Raw genomic sequence first — 16536 nt, forward strand, 5'->3', positions numbered from 1 at the left:
ACCTCTGTTGTGTTGTGGTCGGCAAAATTTCCCAATTGAGACAGTAAAGATCTTGATTGATTGGCAGTGTTGTTGCTGTGTCCCAGGGCCTCCTCCAAGGCCACCCTGCCCTGGACCACGTCCCGGAAGGTAAAGCTCTCCACAGAGTGATTGGATCCATCCGAGAGGTCAAAGGTCACCTTAGCCAACTTGCCATGTTTGGGAGGTGACAGGATGTGGAAGACGGGTTCGCTGCCGCTGAGCGTGGCAAGCTCCGTGGTTGAAGAGCTTGTAGAGAGGTCGATGGAACCCGTCGGTCATGCTGAAGTAGAACACCCCTAAGATGGCTCCCCGTCCTGGACGAAATGGACCCTGCCTTCGTTGATGTCCGCCTGGGAGAAGGCAGAGACTGTCTCGTTCAGGTGCTCTGCCAGAGCCAGGTAGCCATTGTTGGGTTTGCTGATCACCTAAATCAAATCACAACAAATGTACAATTTATTTCAAGTGCATTTCACAGACATGTCGCAACACACTTTACAGAAAAAAGGAGGGAGGTATACAATGTTCCCTCATTTTTTTCATCACTGAGCAAATTTCAGGTCTGCTGAGTGGAAACTTAAACATTGTGAAAATTCTGTGCAACTTCCGGCGCGCGTTTACTGTGAACACTGAGGCTGTACACGCTTTAAGTTACAGTTTTAACAGTGGCCAAGTAGGCTACTGTGGCTATTTGATTATAATGTAGGCCTATCAGAGTGGCCTAACATCACTTTGTTTTATGCATCCCATGACATTTTCACATGGAAATAGATTGAAATAGCTATTCTATGATACAGCCTATAGAAGCAGCCATGTGTGGTGTTCAATGTAGGCCTACATTCCATGGGACTTTAAAAAAACACTATGCAGGGCTTGACATTAACCTTTTTATCAATGTCCTACGGAGAAGTAGGTGACTGAAAATGTTGTTGTGTGATGCAAGAAACCACTTTACAAAATAAAATGCATTATTATTCCCATACCATTGTTATTACAGAGAATCGTACAAAAAATGTAGGCTATGCTACTCTCTGCCTATTGTCTTCTTAGCTTATTCAAGCCGGTCTCAAAAATACAACACTGCCCCTTTAAGACATAAAAAAGCTATTTACCTGACTCGCTTTTCAAAGATGGCTAGAAATGTACACGTTTTGTGCTCTTGTAGGAAGCAACCATTGCTATCCAGAAATTTGCTATAACCGGGCTAATAACTCCATAACTAACAAAGAATATCAACAAAGGTGCACATGCGGCTACACGTGGATCTGCGCTTTGATCTCAAAACAAGCGCATCTACACTCGACCGCTCAATGCAAAATAATCATCCTCTGATCCGCTCTGCCTAAAATAAAATCACAGCCTAAGTCTTGCATAGTTAGATTTGTTTTGGTATGTTGCATTTAACGGAGCTAATATTATGTTGATTCGATCACAAACATTGATAGTGTAAACTACCGGGGTGAATCTCTAGTAAAGTTCAATCTTGTGCGTCTACACGGGATGGTATTTCTTCTGCGCGCAGTCCTGGGGGAGCTGCGCGACCGCACACGCACAGCTTAGAGGGAACATTGGAGGGAAAACAGAATCACTGTAAAAATTACAATAATAATAAGTTAGGGATAAACAATGAGGGGTTGTGAGTCCTATAGAAATAATGCATGGGTCGGGTAAAGGACGACAGAAAGCATTTTACGGAAAAGAAAGAAGGGTAAATAAAAATGAGTATAGACCTTGTAGTGGATCTCCTCTGGATCCTCCACCTGGAGGTTCTCAGGGCTGAAGACCACCGTGTCCCCCTGCAGCAACCTCAGACTGGGGGCTTTGGTCCAGAGCAGGGGTGGCTGGTCATTGACGGGGGTCACTGTGAGGTCAAAGGACTCTGTCACTATCAGGCTGTGCTCTGAGGGTCGCTGGGGAGGTTGGCCTTTGCGGTTCAGCCACGCATCGAAGGTGAAGAAGTCCTGGATCGTCTCGGAGTCGTCGTGCTGGTATGTGGTGCCGAACTTATCCAGGATGAACTGAGAGAAGTTGGGTTTGGTGCTGGTCAGGTTGCGTACCCCCACGGTGACGACTCCGTGCTGGGGTAGAGAGGTGACTTGGTACCAGACCTCGTAAGAATGTCGCTGGGGTTCCAATAGCTTACCCAGCAGGTTAGAGGCATCCAGCTTCATCTTGTCTATCACAACACAACCACCCCTCAGTCACCACCGCACCTGGTGAGACAGAATAACACACATAAACAAAAAGCTATAATTGAACATCCATCAATATCAGAGTATCAATGCAAATCAGAATTTGTTTTTAACTGTGGAAAAATAAAGGTTACATAGACGGTTACATAAACTAATAAATAAACAATAGTTTAACATGGATTTGGACAATGAATAGTCATGCGATAGAATTCTGCATAGGAGGAATTCTGCTATTAAGAGCTAAATATGGCCTTTTCCCCTACCGGAATTTTCCATTATAACAAACTGAGACTGTCTGTCTCACCGCACAGAATACATAACTCACCAGTGTTAGCAGTGAGGATGGGGTTGCGCTCTGCAGGAGCATGTTCATAGGAGATATGGATGCTGAAGATGTGGGGTTGAAGAAGGACAGGGATATTGTAACTTCAGAATGCAAGGTGCTGTTACAAGTACACTATTCATGCATCTTGTAAATGTTACCTGTAGAAGCACTAGAGTGGCTATCATAGTCACTGTAATCAACGTGACTAAATAGGATGAAGAAAACATACCCATTCCAGGCATAAATACAGTGGTTTCTCTCTCTTAAAGGTCCAATGCAGCTGTTTTTATCTCAATATTAAATCATGTCTGGGTAACAATGAAGTATCTTACTGTGATTTTCTTTTTAATTAAAATTGTCAAAAAGAAACATAAATAGCTTCTTAGCAAAAAGCAATTTCTCAAGCAATAATGTTGCAAGGATTGTCTAGGAGTGGTCTGCGTGAGGGGCCTAATTGGAGGAACCTAATGGGAGGGATATGTAACCTGAAAACTAGATGTTATTGGCCAAGAGGTTTGAAACTCTCTTTGTCATTGGTCTATTAACTTATACCGCCTGATGTCGTCAGCCAAGCCAAAACTCCACCCATGCAAAATGAGCTGAAATTTCAGCCAGACTTTTCAAACAGCTCTTACACTTAAAGGGTATTATCATAATTTCCACAATTTCACAGTATTATTCCAACCTCATTGTGTGGAAATGTATAAAACACAGATAAATCACATTTAGACTGCACTGCCCTTTTAACATACAGGCATACCATGTTTTGTGTGAAGGAGGAGATCTCTGAGGTAGAGTTATCTGTCTGTTTTCTGACCAGTCTCCCCAGCTTTGGAGGACTGGTAACACTGTAAAGGATCGAGTGGTTCCCTCTTATATCACCGTTGTTGTTGGTAACCACCAGAAGGCCATTCTGAGAGACGATTTTCACTGAGCCTGCATAGAAAAAACTGGATAAAACCTATGGAGTGGCTCCGTGAACGGATTCTCTGGATGCCTCTTCCCGATAGACGTACCTTCTGCGCATGTGCGTCTCTGTCTGGTGAAAGGCATGTTGTACAAACGTCTTTGTCTGTTGTAACATTATTAGAATAACATTGCAGTATTACAAACCTAAGCAGAACACAGACAGGCAGTCTAAGTAGCGATTTAATTTTTACATTTACATTTACGTCATTTAGCAGACGCTCTTATCCAGAGCGACTTACAAATTGGTGCATTCACCCTATAGCCAGTGGGATAACCACTTTACAATATGTTTATATTTTAGTTTTTTTAAATTATTTTATTTTAAATTCAGTTTTTTTATTTTTTTCTCTTTTTTTTATTTATTTTTGGGGGCGGGGGGGCTGGGGGGTAGAAGGATTACTTTATCCTATTCCTTAAAGAGGTGGGGTTTCAAATGTCTCCGGAAGGTGGTGAGTGACTCCGCTGTCCTGGCGTCGTGAGGGGAGCTTGTTCCACCATTGGGGTGCCAGAGCAGCGAACAGTTTTGACTGGGCTGAGCGGGAACTATGCTTCCGCAGAGGAAGGGAGCCAGCAGGCCAGAGGTGGATGAACGCAATGCCCTCGTTTGGGTGTAGGGACTGATCAGAGCCTGAAGGTACAGAGGTGCCGATCCCTCACAGCTCCCATAGGCAAGCACCATGGTCTTGTAACAGATGCGAGCTTCAACTGGAAGCCAGTGGAGTGTGCGGAGGAGCGGGGTGACGTGAGAGAACTTGGGAAGGTTGAACACCAGACGGGCTGCGGCATTCTGGATGAGTTGTAGGGGTTTAATGGCACAGGCAGGGAGCCCAGCCAACAGCGAGTTGCAGTAATCCAGACGGGGAGATGACAAGTGCCTGGATTAGGACCTGTGCCGCTTCCTGTGTAAGGCAGGGTCGTACTCTCGAATGTTGTAGAGCATAAACCTGCAGGATCGGGTCACCGCCTTGATGTTAGCGGAGAACGACAGGGTGTTGTCCAGGGTCACGCCAAGGCTCTTCGCACTCTGGGAGGAGGACACAGCGGAGTTGTCAACCGTGATGGCGAGATCATGGAACGGGCAGTCCTTCCCGGGAGGAAGAGCAGCTCCGTCTTGCCAGGGGTTCAGCTTGAGGTGGTGATCCGTCATCCATACTGATATGTCTGCCAGACATGCAGAGATGCGATTCGCCACCTGGTTATCAGAAGGGGGAAAGGAGAAGATTAGTTGTGTATCGTCAGCGTAGCAATGATAGGAGAGGCCATGTGAGGATATGACAGAGCCAAGTGACTTGGTGTATAGGGAGAATAGGAGAGGGCCTGAACTGAGCCCTGGGGACACCAGTGGTGAGAGCACGTGGTGCGGAGACAGCTTCTCGCCACGCCACTTGGTAGGAGCGACCGGTCAGGTAGGACGCAATCCAGGAGTGAGCCGCGCCCGGGAGATGCCCAGCTCGGAGAGGGTGGAGAGGAGGATCTGATGGTTCACAGTATCAAAGGCAGCAGACAGGTCTAGAAGGACAAGAGCAGAGGAGAGAGAGTTAGCTTTAGCAGTGCGGGAGAGCCTCCGTGACACAGAGAAGAGCAGTCTCAGTTGAATGACCAGTCCTGAAACCTGACTGGTTTGGATCAAGAAGGTCATTCTGAGAGAGATAGCAAGAGAGTTGGCTAAAGACGGCACGCTCAATAGTTTTGGAAAGAAAAGAAAGAAGGGATACTGGTCTGTAGTTGTTGACATCAGTGGGATCGAGTGTTGGTTTTTTGAGAAGGGTGCAACTCTCGCTCTCTTGAAGACGGAAGGGACATAGCCAGCGGTCAAGGATGAGTTGATCAGCGAGGTGAGGTAGGGGAGAAGGTCACCGGAGATGGTCTGGAGAAGAGAGGAGGGGATGGGGTCAAGCGGGCAGGTTGTTGGGCGGCCTGCAGTCACAAGTCGTAGGATTTTATCTGGAGAGAGAGGGGAGAAAGAAGTCAAAGCATAGGGTAGGGCAGTGTGAGTAGGACCAGCAGTGTCATTAGACTTAACAAACGAGGATCGGATGTCGTCAACCTTCTTTTCAAAGTGGTTGCGAAGTCATCCACAGAGAGAGAGGAGGGGGGGGGGGATTCAGCAGGGAGGAGAATGTGGCAAAGAGCTTCCTAGGGTTAGAGGCAGATGCTTGGAATTTAGAGTGGTAGAAAGTGGCCTTAGCAGCAGAAACAGATGAAGAAAATGTAGAGAGGAGGGAGTGAAAAGATGCCAGGTCGGCAGGGAGTTTAGTTTTCTTCCATTTCCGCTCCGCTGCCCGGAGCTCTGTTCTGTGAGCTCGCAATGAGTCATCAAGCCACGGAGCTGGAGGGGAGGACCGAGCCGGCCGGGAGGATAGGGGACACAGAGAGTCAAAGGATGCAGAAAGGGAGGAGAGGAGGGTTGAGGAGGCAGAATCAGGAGATTGGAGGGAGAAGGATTGAGCAGAGGGAAGAGATGATAGGATGGAAGAGGAGAGAGTAGTGGGAGAGAGAGAGCGAGCGCTTAATGTTTTTTTTTCTTCAGGTGCAGCTATCTAGGCAGCAGTGGAGGCTGGTGGGAGGAGCTATAAGAGGACGGGCAGTCTAAGTAGCGATTTAATGTTATTTTTTTCAGGTGCAGCTATCTAGGCAGCAGTGGAGGCTGATGGGAGGAGCTATAAGAGGACGTTGGAATGGCTGGAATGGCATACATGGAATGGAGTCAAACATGTGGTTTACGTATGTTTTATACCGTTCCAATCATTCCATTCCAGTCATTTCAATGAGCCCACACTCCTAAAGCTCCTCCCACCAGCCTCCTCTGCTAGGCAGGATATCTTGGAAGATTACATTATTGAAAACATAAGCAGAAGGCAGACAAACTGAGAATATCATGTGATAAGCTTTGTTGTTGAAGTGTGCATAGATTAAAGGAAACATCACGTACTGTATCACTATTAGCATGGTTTCAAGGGCAATTGGACTGCTTTACTGTATAATGTAAGACTATGCCACCTTCTTTATCGTATAACCTTGATAAACCAGGACTCTGACCAGTATCCGTAATTACTGAAACATTAAGTATGATTATGATTAAGTTACTTAGTAGCCTACCACATTACCAGCTGGTACAGGCTGGCAGTTGGCACCATGATAATCTGATTCAGTACAGGCTGAGAATGACTCTATAATGCAGCAAAAAGACTAAGGCTTTACTAACCTGGTCCCAGGTCTGTACGTGCTGTCTTGCCAACTCCTATGGTCACTGTCACGCGAGTTGACAAGACAGCACAAACAGATCTGGGACCAGGTTAGTAAAGCCTTGGTCTTTACTAGAGAATGAGGCTATAGTTCTATTTCCTATTATGTTACCTGGGAACACCTTAAGTGTCTGGTTCAAGGTCTATATATCCATTTCCTGTTGTGTTACCTGGGAACACTGTGAGGGCGTGGTTCCTCTCCAGGCTGAGGACCAGGGAGCGGACTGTTGTACTGAAGATCTGACGGGGGGAAATGTTCAGCCCATCATTGATCTGGAAGAGGAATCCTCCTGATAGGGCACCTGCATTAAAAAACAATTTTTATTAATTTATGGTGAAACAATTCCAAACCTTTGTTAGGTGCAGAGGTGCAGCGACCCCTTGCCTTGAGACAGGACCGAAGACTCTACAGCCATGTCTCAGGGCAAAGCTAAACCCTGATTGATATTTATCTACTGTAGCATTCTCACCACTGTGCACAAACACCAGCTGTCCCGGAGGATGTGTGTCTGGGTGAAGTTCAGGATGTGCCTGGAGGGGAAGCTCTTCAGTGCCAGGTGTCCGTTGCTAGGTGGGGTTACGATGAAGTCTAGGTCCTCAGGAGGAGAGTCACTGTCCTCAACACTCAGGTCATCTATGCAGAGCTCTGTGACTGATTTCACCCACACCTGCATGGGGGAAAGGTACAGTAGAGGACAGAGGGTTAAAGCATTACACAAATCCTGACAAAACATAGCATAACATAACACACACCTTGAAGTAATGGTGCCACAATTATATCTGTGGAGTAGAGTGCTATGATGCCCTTGAATGATCTGTAGGTGGAAATAAATGTGGCTCATATGCACCTCCTGGTGGACAGATTGGGCACGTCAATAACACAGATTGAACTGTTGAACTGTGGCTCAGAAATGTGAACAAAAATAACTTTTATTTGAATGATGTAACAATCTTCATCAATAGCAGAAGAAATCTCACCAGGTCTAGGATTATCTCTTTAACCAGATCATTATACTCCATAGGTAATTAATGTTCTTATTATCATACTCAGCTACTCTAAAGAGGGGTTGGGTAGCTGAGAGAATGTGAGGAATTACAAGTATTTGATCAATTAGGGCAAATTTTAAACTCCATGACAGAATTGAAGAGTAAAGGATGTTGCCAAACACCCAGTGTCACAGTTTCCTCAACCCACCTAAAAATAGAATCCAATGACACATTTTCCTTATAAATCCCATCCACAAAACCATGAGGCTAAAGCAACTTTTAGGTAACCTCATATACATTCATATACGTACTCTGTTTTGGGCCAGTTTCTCAAGTTCCTTCCATGCGTATTTCAGTTCTTCCATCTATGTTATTAGACATATCTGTTAATACATTATTATTGTGTTTTAAACACTCAAACAGTCACCCTTAATATCCTGTTGGCTGTTATGACTGGGGCCACATCGTTGACAGGCGTCACATGGACAAACCCCATGCAGGGCTAGCTGTGCTTCCGGATGTCGGTGTCGTTGGCCACGATGGTGAAGTTATCTGCCAATGTATCACTTCCATCATGGACATAATAAATATGTCCTGAATCCACCTGAAACCACAGAAATGACCCAGAAGTTAGGAAATCTATCAATCCAGTAGAGACACTACGCTCAAAACCCTACTGGTAGAATAGGTTCTACATCAATCATTTCCTCCTGAAGAAGATAAGAACTTACAGTAGATGACCTTCAACCTTTTACTAACCTGTTTGCGTGTGAAGAAAGAAATGGCGAGTCCAGGAATGTGTGCATGTTCAATATGACCGTGGCTTGGTGGCTCAGATACATGGTAGAAGAAGTTCAAATCAATTCAAATAAAATGTTATTTGTCTCATGCGCTGAATACAACAGGTGTAGACCTTACTGTGAAATGCTTACTTACAAGCCCTTAACCAACAATGCAGTTCAAGAAATAGAGTTAAGAAAATATTTACTAAATAAACTAAAGTAAAAAATAAAATAAAACGTAACACAATAAAATAACAATAACGAGGCTATGTACAGGGGGTACCGGTACCAAGTCAATGTGTGGTTAGTCAAGGTAATTTGTACATATAGGTAGGGGTAAAGTTGAGCTGAGAGAAGTGTCTGTTGTTGACCTGTATGACCTCCTTGGTCAGGGTCGCTGATGACCCTTCCTCCAGGGTCATGTTAAAGACATGGAGCGGTATATGGATTGGGATGATATCCACCGAGACCCTGATGTCATGGACCTCTGTGATGCCTTTGGAAGCATCCAGGAGGAAAGAGTCATGGGTCTGGTCCAAATCCACCTGAATTGAATTACATTACATTTAAATTAAATCGATTTGAATTTTATTTAAGTTTGGATTGCAAATAAAACATTGTATGACAAGATGTGCATTTGAATAACAGAATATAACGTGTTACATGAAAACATCAATGAAAACACTTTTCAGAGTGGTCCTCATTGGTCATATAATCCATTACCTGGAGGTACTGGATGTGGCCAGAGAAACTGTGGATGGGCTCCTCTCTGGTCCCCTGGTAGTGGAATGGAGCCGTCTTCACCGTGAACACTATCTCAGAGGGGAGGCTGTCCTTATGGGTTACGTGAAAAAGGAGGTGAGATGAAAGACATGAGATTACTTTGCTATTTGGTGGTATTTGGGAGGTTTGGTGTTTTAAAATAGCAAAAAGTAGTATCTTTCAATTATTCGTTTTGACATCTCACTAGTGGGATTCACTAGAATATCTAAGTAGCTCTAAGAACCAATCATACATGTCTGTTGGAGAGGCGAAGTAGGAGATTGATTCTGTTACTTGTTTACTTGTTATTCGTGTCAGATATTTCCATTTTGGGATAATTGTTCACTGAATTGCTAGTACTAGTTGCTCACGCTGTTACAGTGACTACAATGTGGCTACAAACATCTCACGCTCGCTGTAATGTGAATAAGTTATCACGTGATGCTGCCTTCGAATCCTAAATGGCAGTAACATTTACATTTATATTTATATTTTAGTCATTTAGCAGACGCTCTTATCCAGAGCGACTTACAGTTAGTGAATGCATACATGTTTTTTTGTGTTTTTTTCATACTGGCCCCCTGTGGGAAACGAACCCACATCCCTGCCGGCCAAACCCTCCCCTACCTTGGACGACGCTGGACCAATTGTGCGCCGCCCATGGGTCTCCCGGTCGCGGCTGGTTGCGACAGAGCCTGGAAAAGTGCTACCTACTAAGGTAGGTGACTTTAGAGGCAAGTAGGCAGCAGCCTTTGGATTGGTTAAATAATAACAGTATGGTACACCAACATTAGTTTCCGTTCATGCAAAGTGTCAAAACGATTGCCCAGCACTGGGCGTGCTGCTCAGACCACTGCGCTACGGCAGTTCACAATGCTCTAGCAAGCCCTGAGAATCCTTGATGATACTTGATGGTATGGTTTGCAGAGCCTTCCCCAAATCATAGCCCCCTAAGTACGGTACTGCATTGTATAGCCTACAAACACCACTTCCACCTCCCCCTTGGCGGCGATTATACATTTTAAATATTTATTCAAGTCCTCCTGCTGCAGGATTATTTTTCTCCTGCGACGAAATGGTCACATTAAGATCCGACATCTATTGTGAACATACAATGCTGGAAAAAGGTGTGATCCAGGAGAGCACTAGTCCCTGGTGAGAAAGAAAGATGGTAGAAAGAAAGATGCATTTCGCTTCCCCATTATTAAAGACACATTGGCGTCTCTAACCGCAGCTACTTGGTTCTCTACCCTTGACCTAGCAAGTGGGCACAGGCTGGTGGAGGTAGACCTCCATGACAGAGAAAAGACTGCCTTCACTACGCCCCTAGCTTTGTATGAGTTCCAGAGGATGCCGTTTGAGTTATGCAACGGGCCCGCGACCTTCCAACGACATTGCCTGAGTGGATAAATTGCAGTCTCTACTGGTTTACCTTAACGATATAATTGTGTACTCCCTAGATATTGACTCTCACTTGCAGCATTGCGAGGAGGTGTTTGAAAGACTCTGGAAACATGGCCTGAAGCTCTGTACTGAAAAACTGCTCCAAACCCAAGTGACCTAAGGCCCCCTTGAAGCCCATTTCAGTGTTGTTTACCCTAGAAATAGTGGCCCTAGACTTTTTGAGCCTAAGTAGACCTACCGACAAATACCAGAACATTCTAGTAATGACTGACACGTTCACGCACTATGCATGGGAAGTCCCTACGAGAGACCAAACTGCCAGAACCACAGCCAGATTGCTATGGTCCCATGTTATCCAGACCTTTGGTTGCCCCATGCGTTTTCACTCCGACCTGGGTCCCAATTTTGATTCCAAGTTCATGTCTGAACTATGTAACCTTTATGATGTCACCAAAAGAAGGACCACCCCGTATCACCCTGAAGGAAACGGGATGTGTGAACGCCTGAACCAGACCTTGTTGAGCATGCGCCGCACCCTGGAGAAGGAGAAACAGGGTCTCTGGCAGGACCACCTCCCTGCGTTGGTCCATGTTGGTCCAGACTCCACAGTATACAGTTCCACTGGCTATGCCCCCTCGTACCTCATGTTTGGTCGGCATGTAAGACTGCCTGTGACGTTCCCCCACTCAACTCTCTGTGTCAGGTATGACACAGAGAGTTGAGTGGGGGAACGTCACAAACAGTTGATTTTTGCTTACTCCCTTGCTAAGAGGAGGATGGACAATTTGACCGTAAGGCCCAGGACTCACCCTTTGCTCCAGGGGGAAGGCTCTGGAGGAAGAACAGATGTACACAGACACAAGGGAAGCTGGGGGGTTTGTGGGATCCAGAGCCATATGTTGTAGTGGGCCAGGATGGGGAAGGAGGACAACTGTACCGTGTCAGGTCCGAGAAGACAGGGAAAGAAAGGACTTTGAAGAAAAACTCTTAAACCCTGTCTTATTCCTGCTACAGGTACACCCGCAGATCCCCAGAATCACTAGTAGAGGCTGAGACTGGACCAAACCACCTGTGTGGGGATTCTGGATAGAGCCCCAGGTTGAGCCAGCTGAGCAGGTCAGAGATTCTGTTGTGCCCCTTAGGCGATCTGAGCGTATCACTTTCGGACAGTTACCTGCCTGCTACCAGAGCTGAGTACTATACTGTTGTAATAGCTGTTGCCAGGGACTACCAACTTTAAGTGTGGGGTGATGTCATATATGGCAAAAGGAGGTTATTGTGATTTGTATCCAATGTGTCAATCTTAGGCTGTTAACCCGCCCCTTTTTTGTGAGTCCATCTCATGTTAGGTTGCCCCTGATTACCTGAATGGGCGCACCTGCGCGGGTCCCCTTGTTCGCCTTAAGTAGCCCCGCCCACTTGACCCTGTTCCAATCGAACGCGACTGTGTTTGTGTTTCCGTTTCACAACTTCCATCAATGCTAGCGAATTACCTTAGAGTGGTGGCTAGCTAATAATAAAAAAATGAACATCATTAACACAAATGGCTCTTCGGAGGTCAGATGGTATGCCCGTACCCCATCCGTCCATGATTAATAATTGGGTGGATGACATGATAAAATGGCCTGAAATTACGCATGGGGACATTTTTTATTACATTACTTCGTGCTCTCCTTGGGAGTGGATGGTTCCACTATGAAACATTACAAGAGTACAGAGGCCTATCAGTACCTCCACAGTGGTAAGGTGGGCCGAGTTCTTCTTCACCAGGAGGAAGGAAAATGATTGGTATTTTTGAAGGCCGATGTTCAGCCCAGACAATCAAGCAGCTCTTACCACTCTGCTTGGGTACATGTCTCCAACAACGGATCAGAAGAGACGGCTGGATGCGCTTGCATCGCTGGCCTTAGAAAGTCATGCAGCCTCAATTATATGGAAGGTAGGCTAATAAGCAAAGTCACTTGCATTTCTATGTCTAACATTACTTAACATAAGCGATTACAGCATACAAGCAGCCTACATGTGTTGTGCTGACAGTTACTATAATCCATAGGCTAAAGTTATGTTAGAGTTCTCAGGTGATATCTATGATCAATCTCCGCATTACTTGGTCTTGTAATTGATGTTTATAGTGTATTTTCTCCGTTCCTTTTATAGATGAAAGTGCGCATTACTGCCTTATCTAGACACAGAATGAAAAAATAGTCAGGCTTAACATAGCAGTTAGACCAAACGTTTTGTTGGATGAAAGCTGAATTGAGAATGTCATGATTTATTGGTTATGTTAACATGTATTTGTGAATCAACAGAACTGCTGTTTTAATGTGGGGAATCTGTAAGTATCCTGTCAAATCTCATGTTGGTGAAGCAAGGTAGGTTTATGGAGTCCAGGTGAGTAGGGTATAAAATGTATTTAAACATGTCAGCATCACATGTATTTCTTTAGTGTTACTGTTTTTCTGGATGAATAAGATTTGTAAAATATCCTTGTGGTAAGTATAAGTGGTCTCATCTCATTGGGAACAATAGCAAGGTAAGTTTATGATGAAACTTGCATGTGTTTTGATTAAGTTGATCACATAGTCCTCAGTCACACAAATGTTAATAATGGGATTTTCTCTGAATGTCTTTTTTTGTAACAAACATTCTATCACAGGTGCAGAATGCAGTGTCCAGTGGGCTCACTGGCATAGCCTGCACAGATGAGCAGCGACAATGGAATGCAGGGACTCAGAGGAACCTTGAGCCAAAGCGGTTAAACAGCATTGACTTCACACACCATAAGGCCAGTGACAAATATGCAGAAAAGAGTCCAGAATGTCCACCCCTGCCTCCCACTCCTGCATTCCACTCACAGGAGGAATTGAATAGGAGCCTGAGACACCTGAATCTGCCTGTGGGGAGTATGCTCTGTGTGTTAATGCTGAACCGACAATAATATCACAGCCAGTAGCATCCCAGATAAAATTGGACTGAAAGGAATATTTATTTGTGGCAGTACCATGTTAATGTATTTGAACTGATGTGTGTCTCTTCTGTTCAATGCTTTCTAACTCCATATAACTTAATATACAGTTGAAGTCAGAAGTTTACATACACCTTAGCCAAATACATTTAAACTCAGTTTTTCACAATTCCTGACATTTAATCCTAGTAAATATTTCCTGTCTTAGGTCAGTTAGGATCACCACTTTATTTTAAGAATGTCAAATGTCAGAATAATAGTAGAGAGAATGATTTATTTCAGCTTTTATTTCTTTCATCACATTCCCAGTGGGTCAGAAGTTTACATACACTCAATTAGTATTTGGTAGCATTGCCTTTAAATTGTTTAACTTGGGTCAAACGTTTTGGGTAGCCTTCCACAAGCTTCCCACAATAAGTTGGGTGAATTTTGGCCCATTCCTCCTGACAGAGCTGGTGTAACTGAGTTAGGTTTGTAGGCCTCCATGCTCACACATGCTTTTTCAGTTCTGCCCACAAATGTTCTATAGGATTGAGGTCAGGGCTTTGTGATGGCCACTCCAATACCTTGACTTTGTTGTCCTTAAGCCATTTTGCCACAACTTTGGAAGTATGCTTGGGGTCATTGTCCATTTGGAAGACCCATTTGCGACCAAGCTTTAACTTCCTGACTGATGTCTTGAGATGTTGCTTCAATATATCCACATAATTTTCATTCCTCATGATGCCATCTATTTTGTGAAGTGCACCAGTCCCTCCTGCAGCAAAGCACCCCCACAGCATGATGCTGCCACCCCCGTGCTTCACGGTTGGGATGGTGTTCTTCGGCTTGCAAGCCCCCCCTTTTTCCTCCAAACATAACGATGGTCATTATGGCCAAAAAGTTATATTTTTGTTTAATCATACCAGAGGAAATTTCTCCAAAAAGTCCCCATGTGCAGGTGCAAACCGTAGTCTGTCTTTTTTATGGCGGTTTTGGAGCAGTGGCTTCTTCCTTGCTGACCGGCCTTTCAGGTAATGTTGATATAGGACTCGTTTTACTGTGGATATAGATACTTTTGTACCTGTTTCCTCCAGCATCTTCACAAGGTCCTTTGCTGTTGTTCTGGGATTGATTTGCACTTTTCGCACCAAAGTACGTTCATCTCTAGGAGACAGAACGCGTCTCCTTCCTGAGCGGTATGACGGCTGCATGGTCCCATGGTGTTTATACTTGCGTACTATTGTTTGTACAGATGAACATGGTACCTTCAGGCGTTTGGAAATTGCTCCCAAGGATGAACCAGACTTGTGGAGGTCTACAATTTTTTGGCTGATTTCTTTTGATTATCCCATGATGTCAAGCAAAAAGGCACTGAGTTTGAAGGTAGGCCTTGAAATACATCCACAGGTACACCTCTAATTGACTCAAATTAGCCTATCAGAAGCTTCTAAAGCCATGACCACATTTTCTGGAATTTTCCAAGCTGTTTAAAGGCACAGTCAACTTAGTGTATGTAAACTTCTGACCCACTGGAATTGTGATACAGTGAATTATAAGTTAAATAATCTGTCTGTAAACAATTGTTGGAAAAAGTACTTGTGTCATGCACAAAGTAGATGTCCTAACCGACTTGTCAAAAATATAGTTTGTTAACAAGACATTTGTGGAGTGGTTGAAAAACAAGTTTTAATGATTCCAACCTAAGTGTATGTAAACTTCCGACTTCAACTGTAGATTCTCTTGTCACACCCTGATCTGTTTCACCTGTCTTTGTGATTGTCTCCACCCCCCTCCAGGTTTCGCCCATCTTCCCCATTATCCCCATTGTATTTATACCTGTGTTCTCTGTTTGTCTGTTGCCAGTTCGTTTAGTTTCGTCAAGCCTACCAGCGGTTTCCCCTTGCTCAAGTTCCTGTTTTCCAGGTTTTGACAATTCTGCCTGCCCTGAGCCTGCCTGCCATTCTGTACCTTGTCACACCACCCTGGATTATTGACCTCTGCCTGCCCTGACCCTGAAACTGCCTGCCGTTCTATACCTTTTGGTCTCTGATCTGGATTACTGACCTCTGCCTGCCCTTGACCTGTCATTTGCCTGCCCCCTGTTTTTGTAATAAACATGTGTTACTTTGACACTGTCTGCATCTGGGTCTTCTCCTGTAATGTGATATCTCTACTCTTTCCCAGCCACATGGAGAGCATGTCAATTACAACTGCCATAAGTGCGTGTCCTTCTACAATTAATTTGTGAAACTTAACCCAACCCAGTCGACTGCTTTGGAACAGATCACAAAGGAGCGGAGTGCCTCACACTTGTGGAATGACTCAAGGAAGCTTCGAGTTACTGCAAGCTCAGCCAAGAAGGTCCCTGTCAGGAATCCACCAACCCTGGTAAGTTTCTCCAGGAACATCTGTATCCCAGGTTCCGAGGGAATGCAGCCACACGCTACGGGAAAGATAATGAGCTGATGACCTCCCAGTGGCTGGACGACTGTGCATACTCTGTGGACCACAGAGGCACTGTTGTCAGTGTTGAAGAGCCATGGCTATCAGCAAGCCGTGACGGAGTGCGGAACTCCAAGGAGCTGTTGGAGATCAATTGTCCTGTCATGGGGAAGGGCTGTGATTCTCTGGATGATGTCTTCAATGGGAAAGCCTGTGATGTGAAGGTGGTGGAGGGCACATCCCAACTGCAACCACACGGGCCACGTGGCTACTACATGCAGGTGCAAATTGGTATGTTTTACACAGGACTGAGAGAAAGTAAGGTGCTCATCTGGACTCCGTCCCAGCAAGTCGTCATCCCTGTTCCCTGTGATGCACAGTTCTGTATAGAGGCTGTCCTGAGGTTGAAGGCCTTCTACTTTACACACATGCTGCCATTTATTGTTGAGGAGCATCAGGCAGG

This window comes from Coregonus clupeaformis, chromosome 15 (genome assembly GCF_020615455.1).
Source record: "Coregonus clupeaformis isolate EN_2021a chromosome 15, ASM2061545v1, whole genome shotgun sequence".
NCBI lineage: Eukaryota > Metazoa > Chordata > Actinopteri > Salmoniformes > Salmonidae > Coregonus > Coregonus clupeaformis.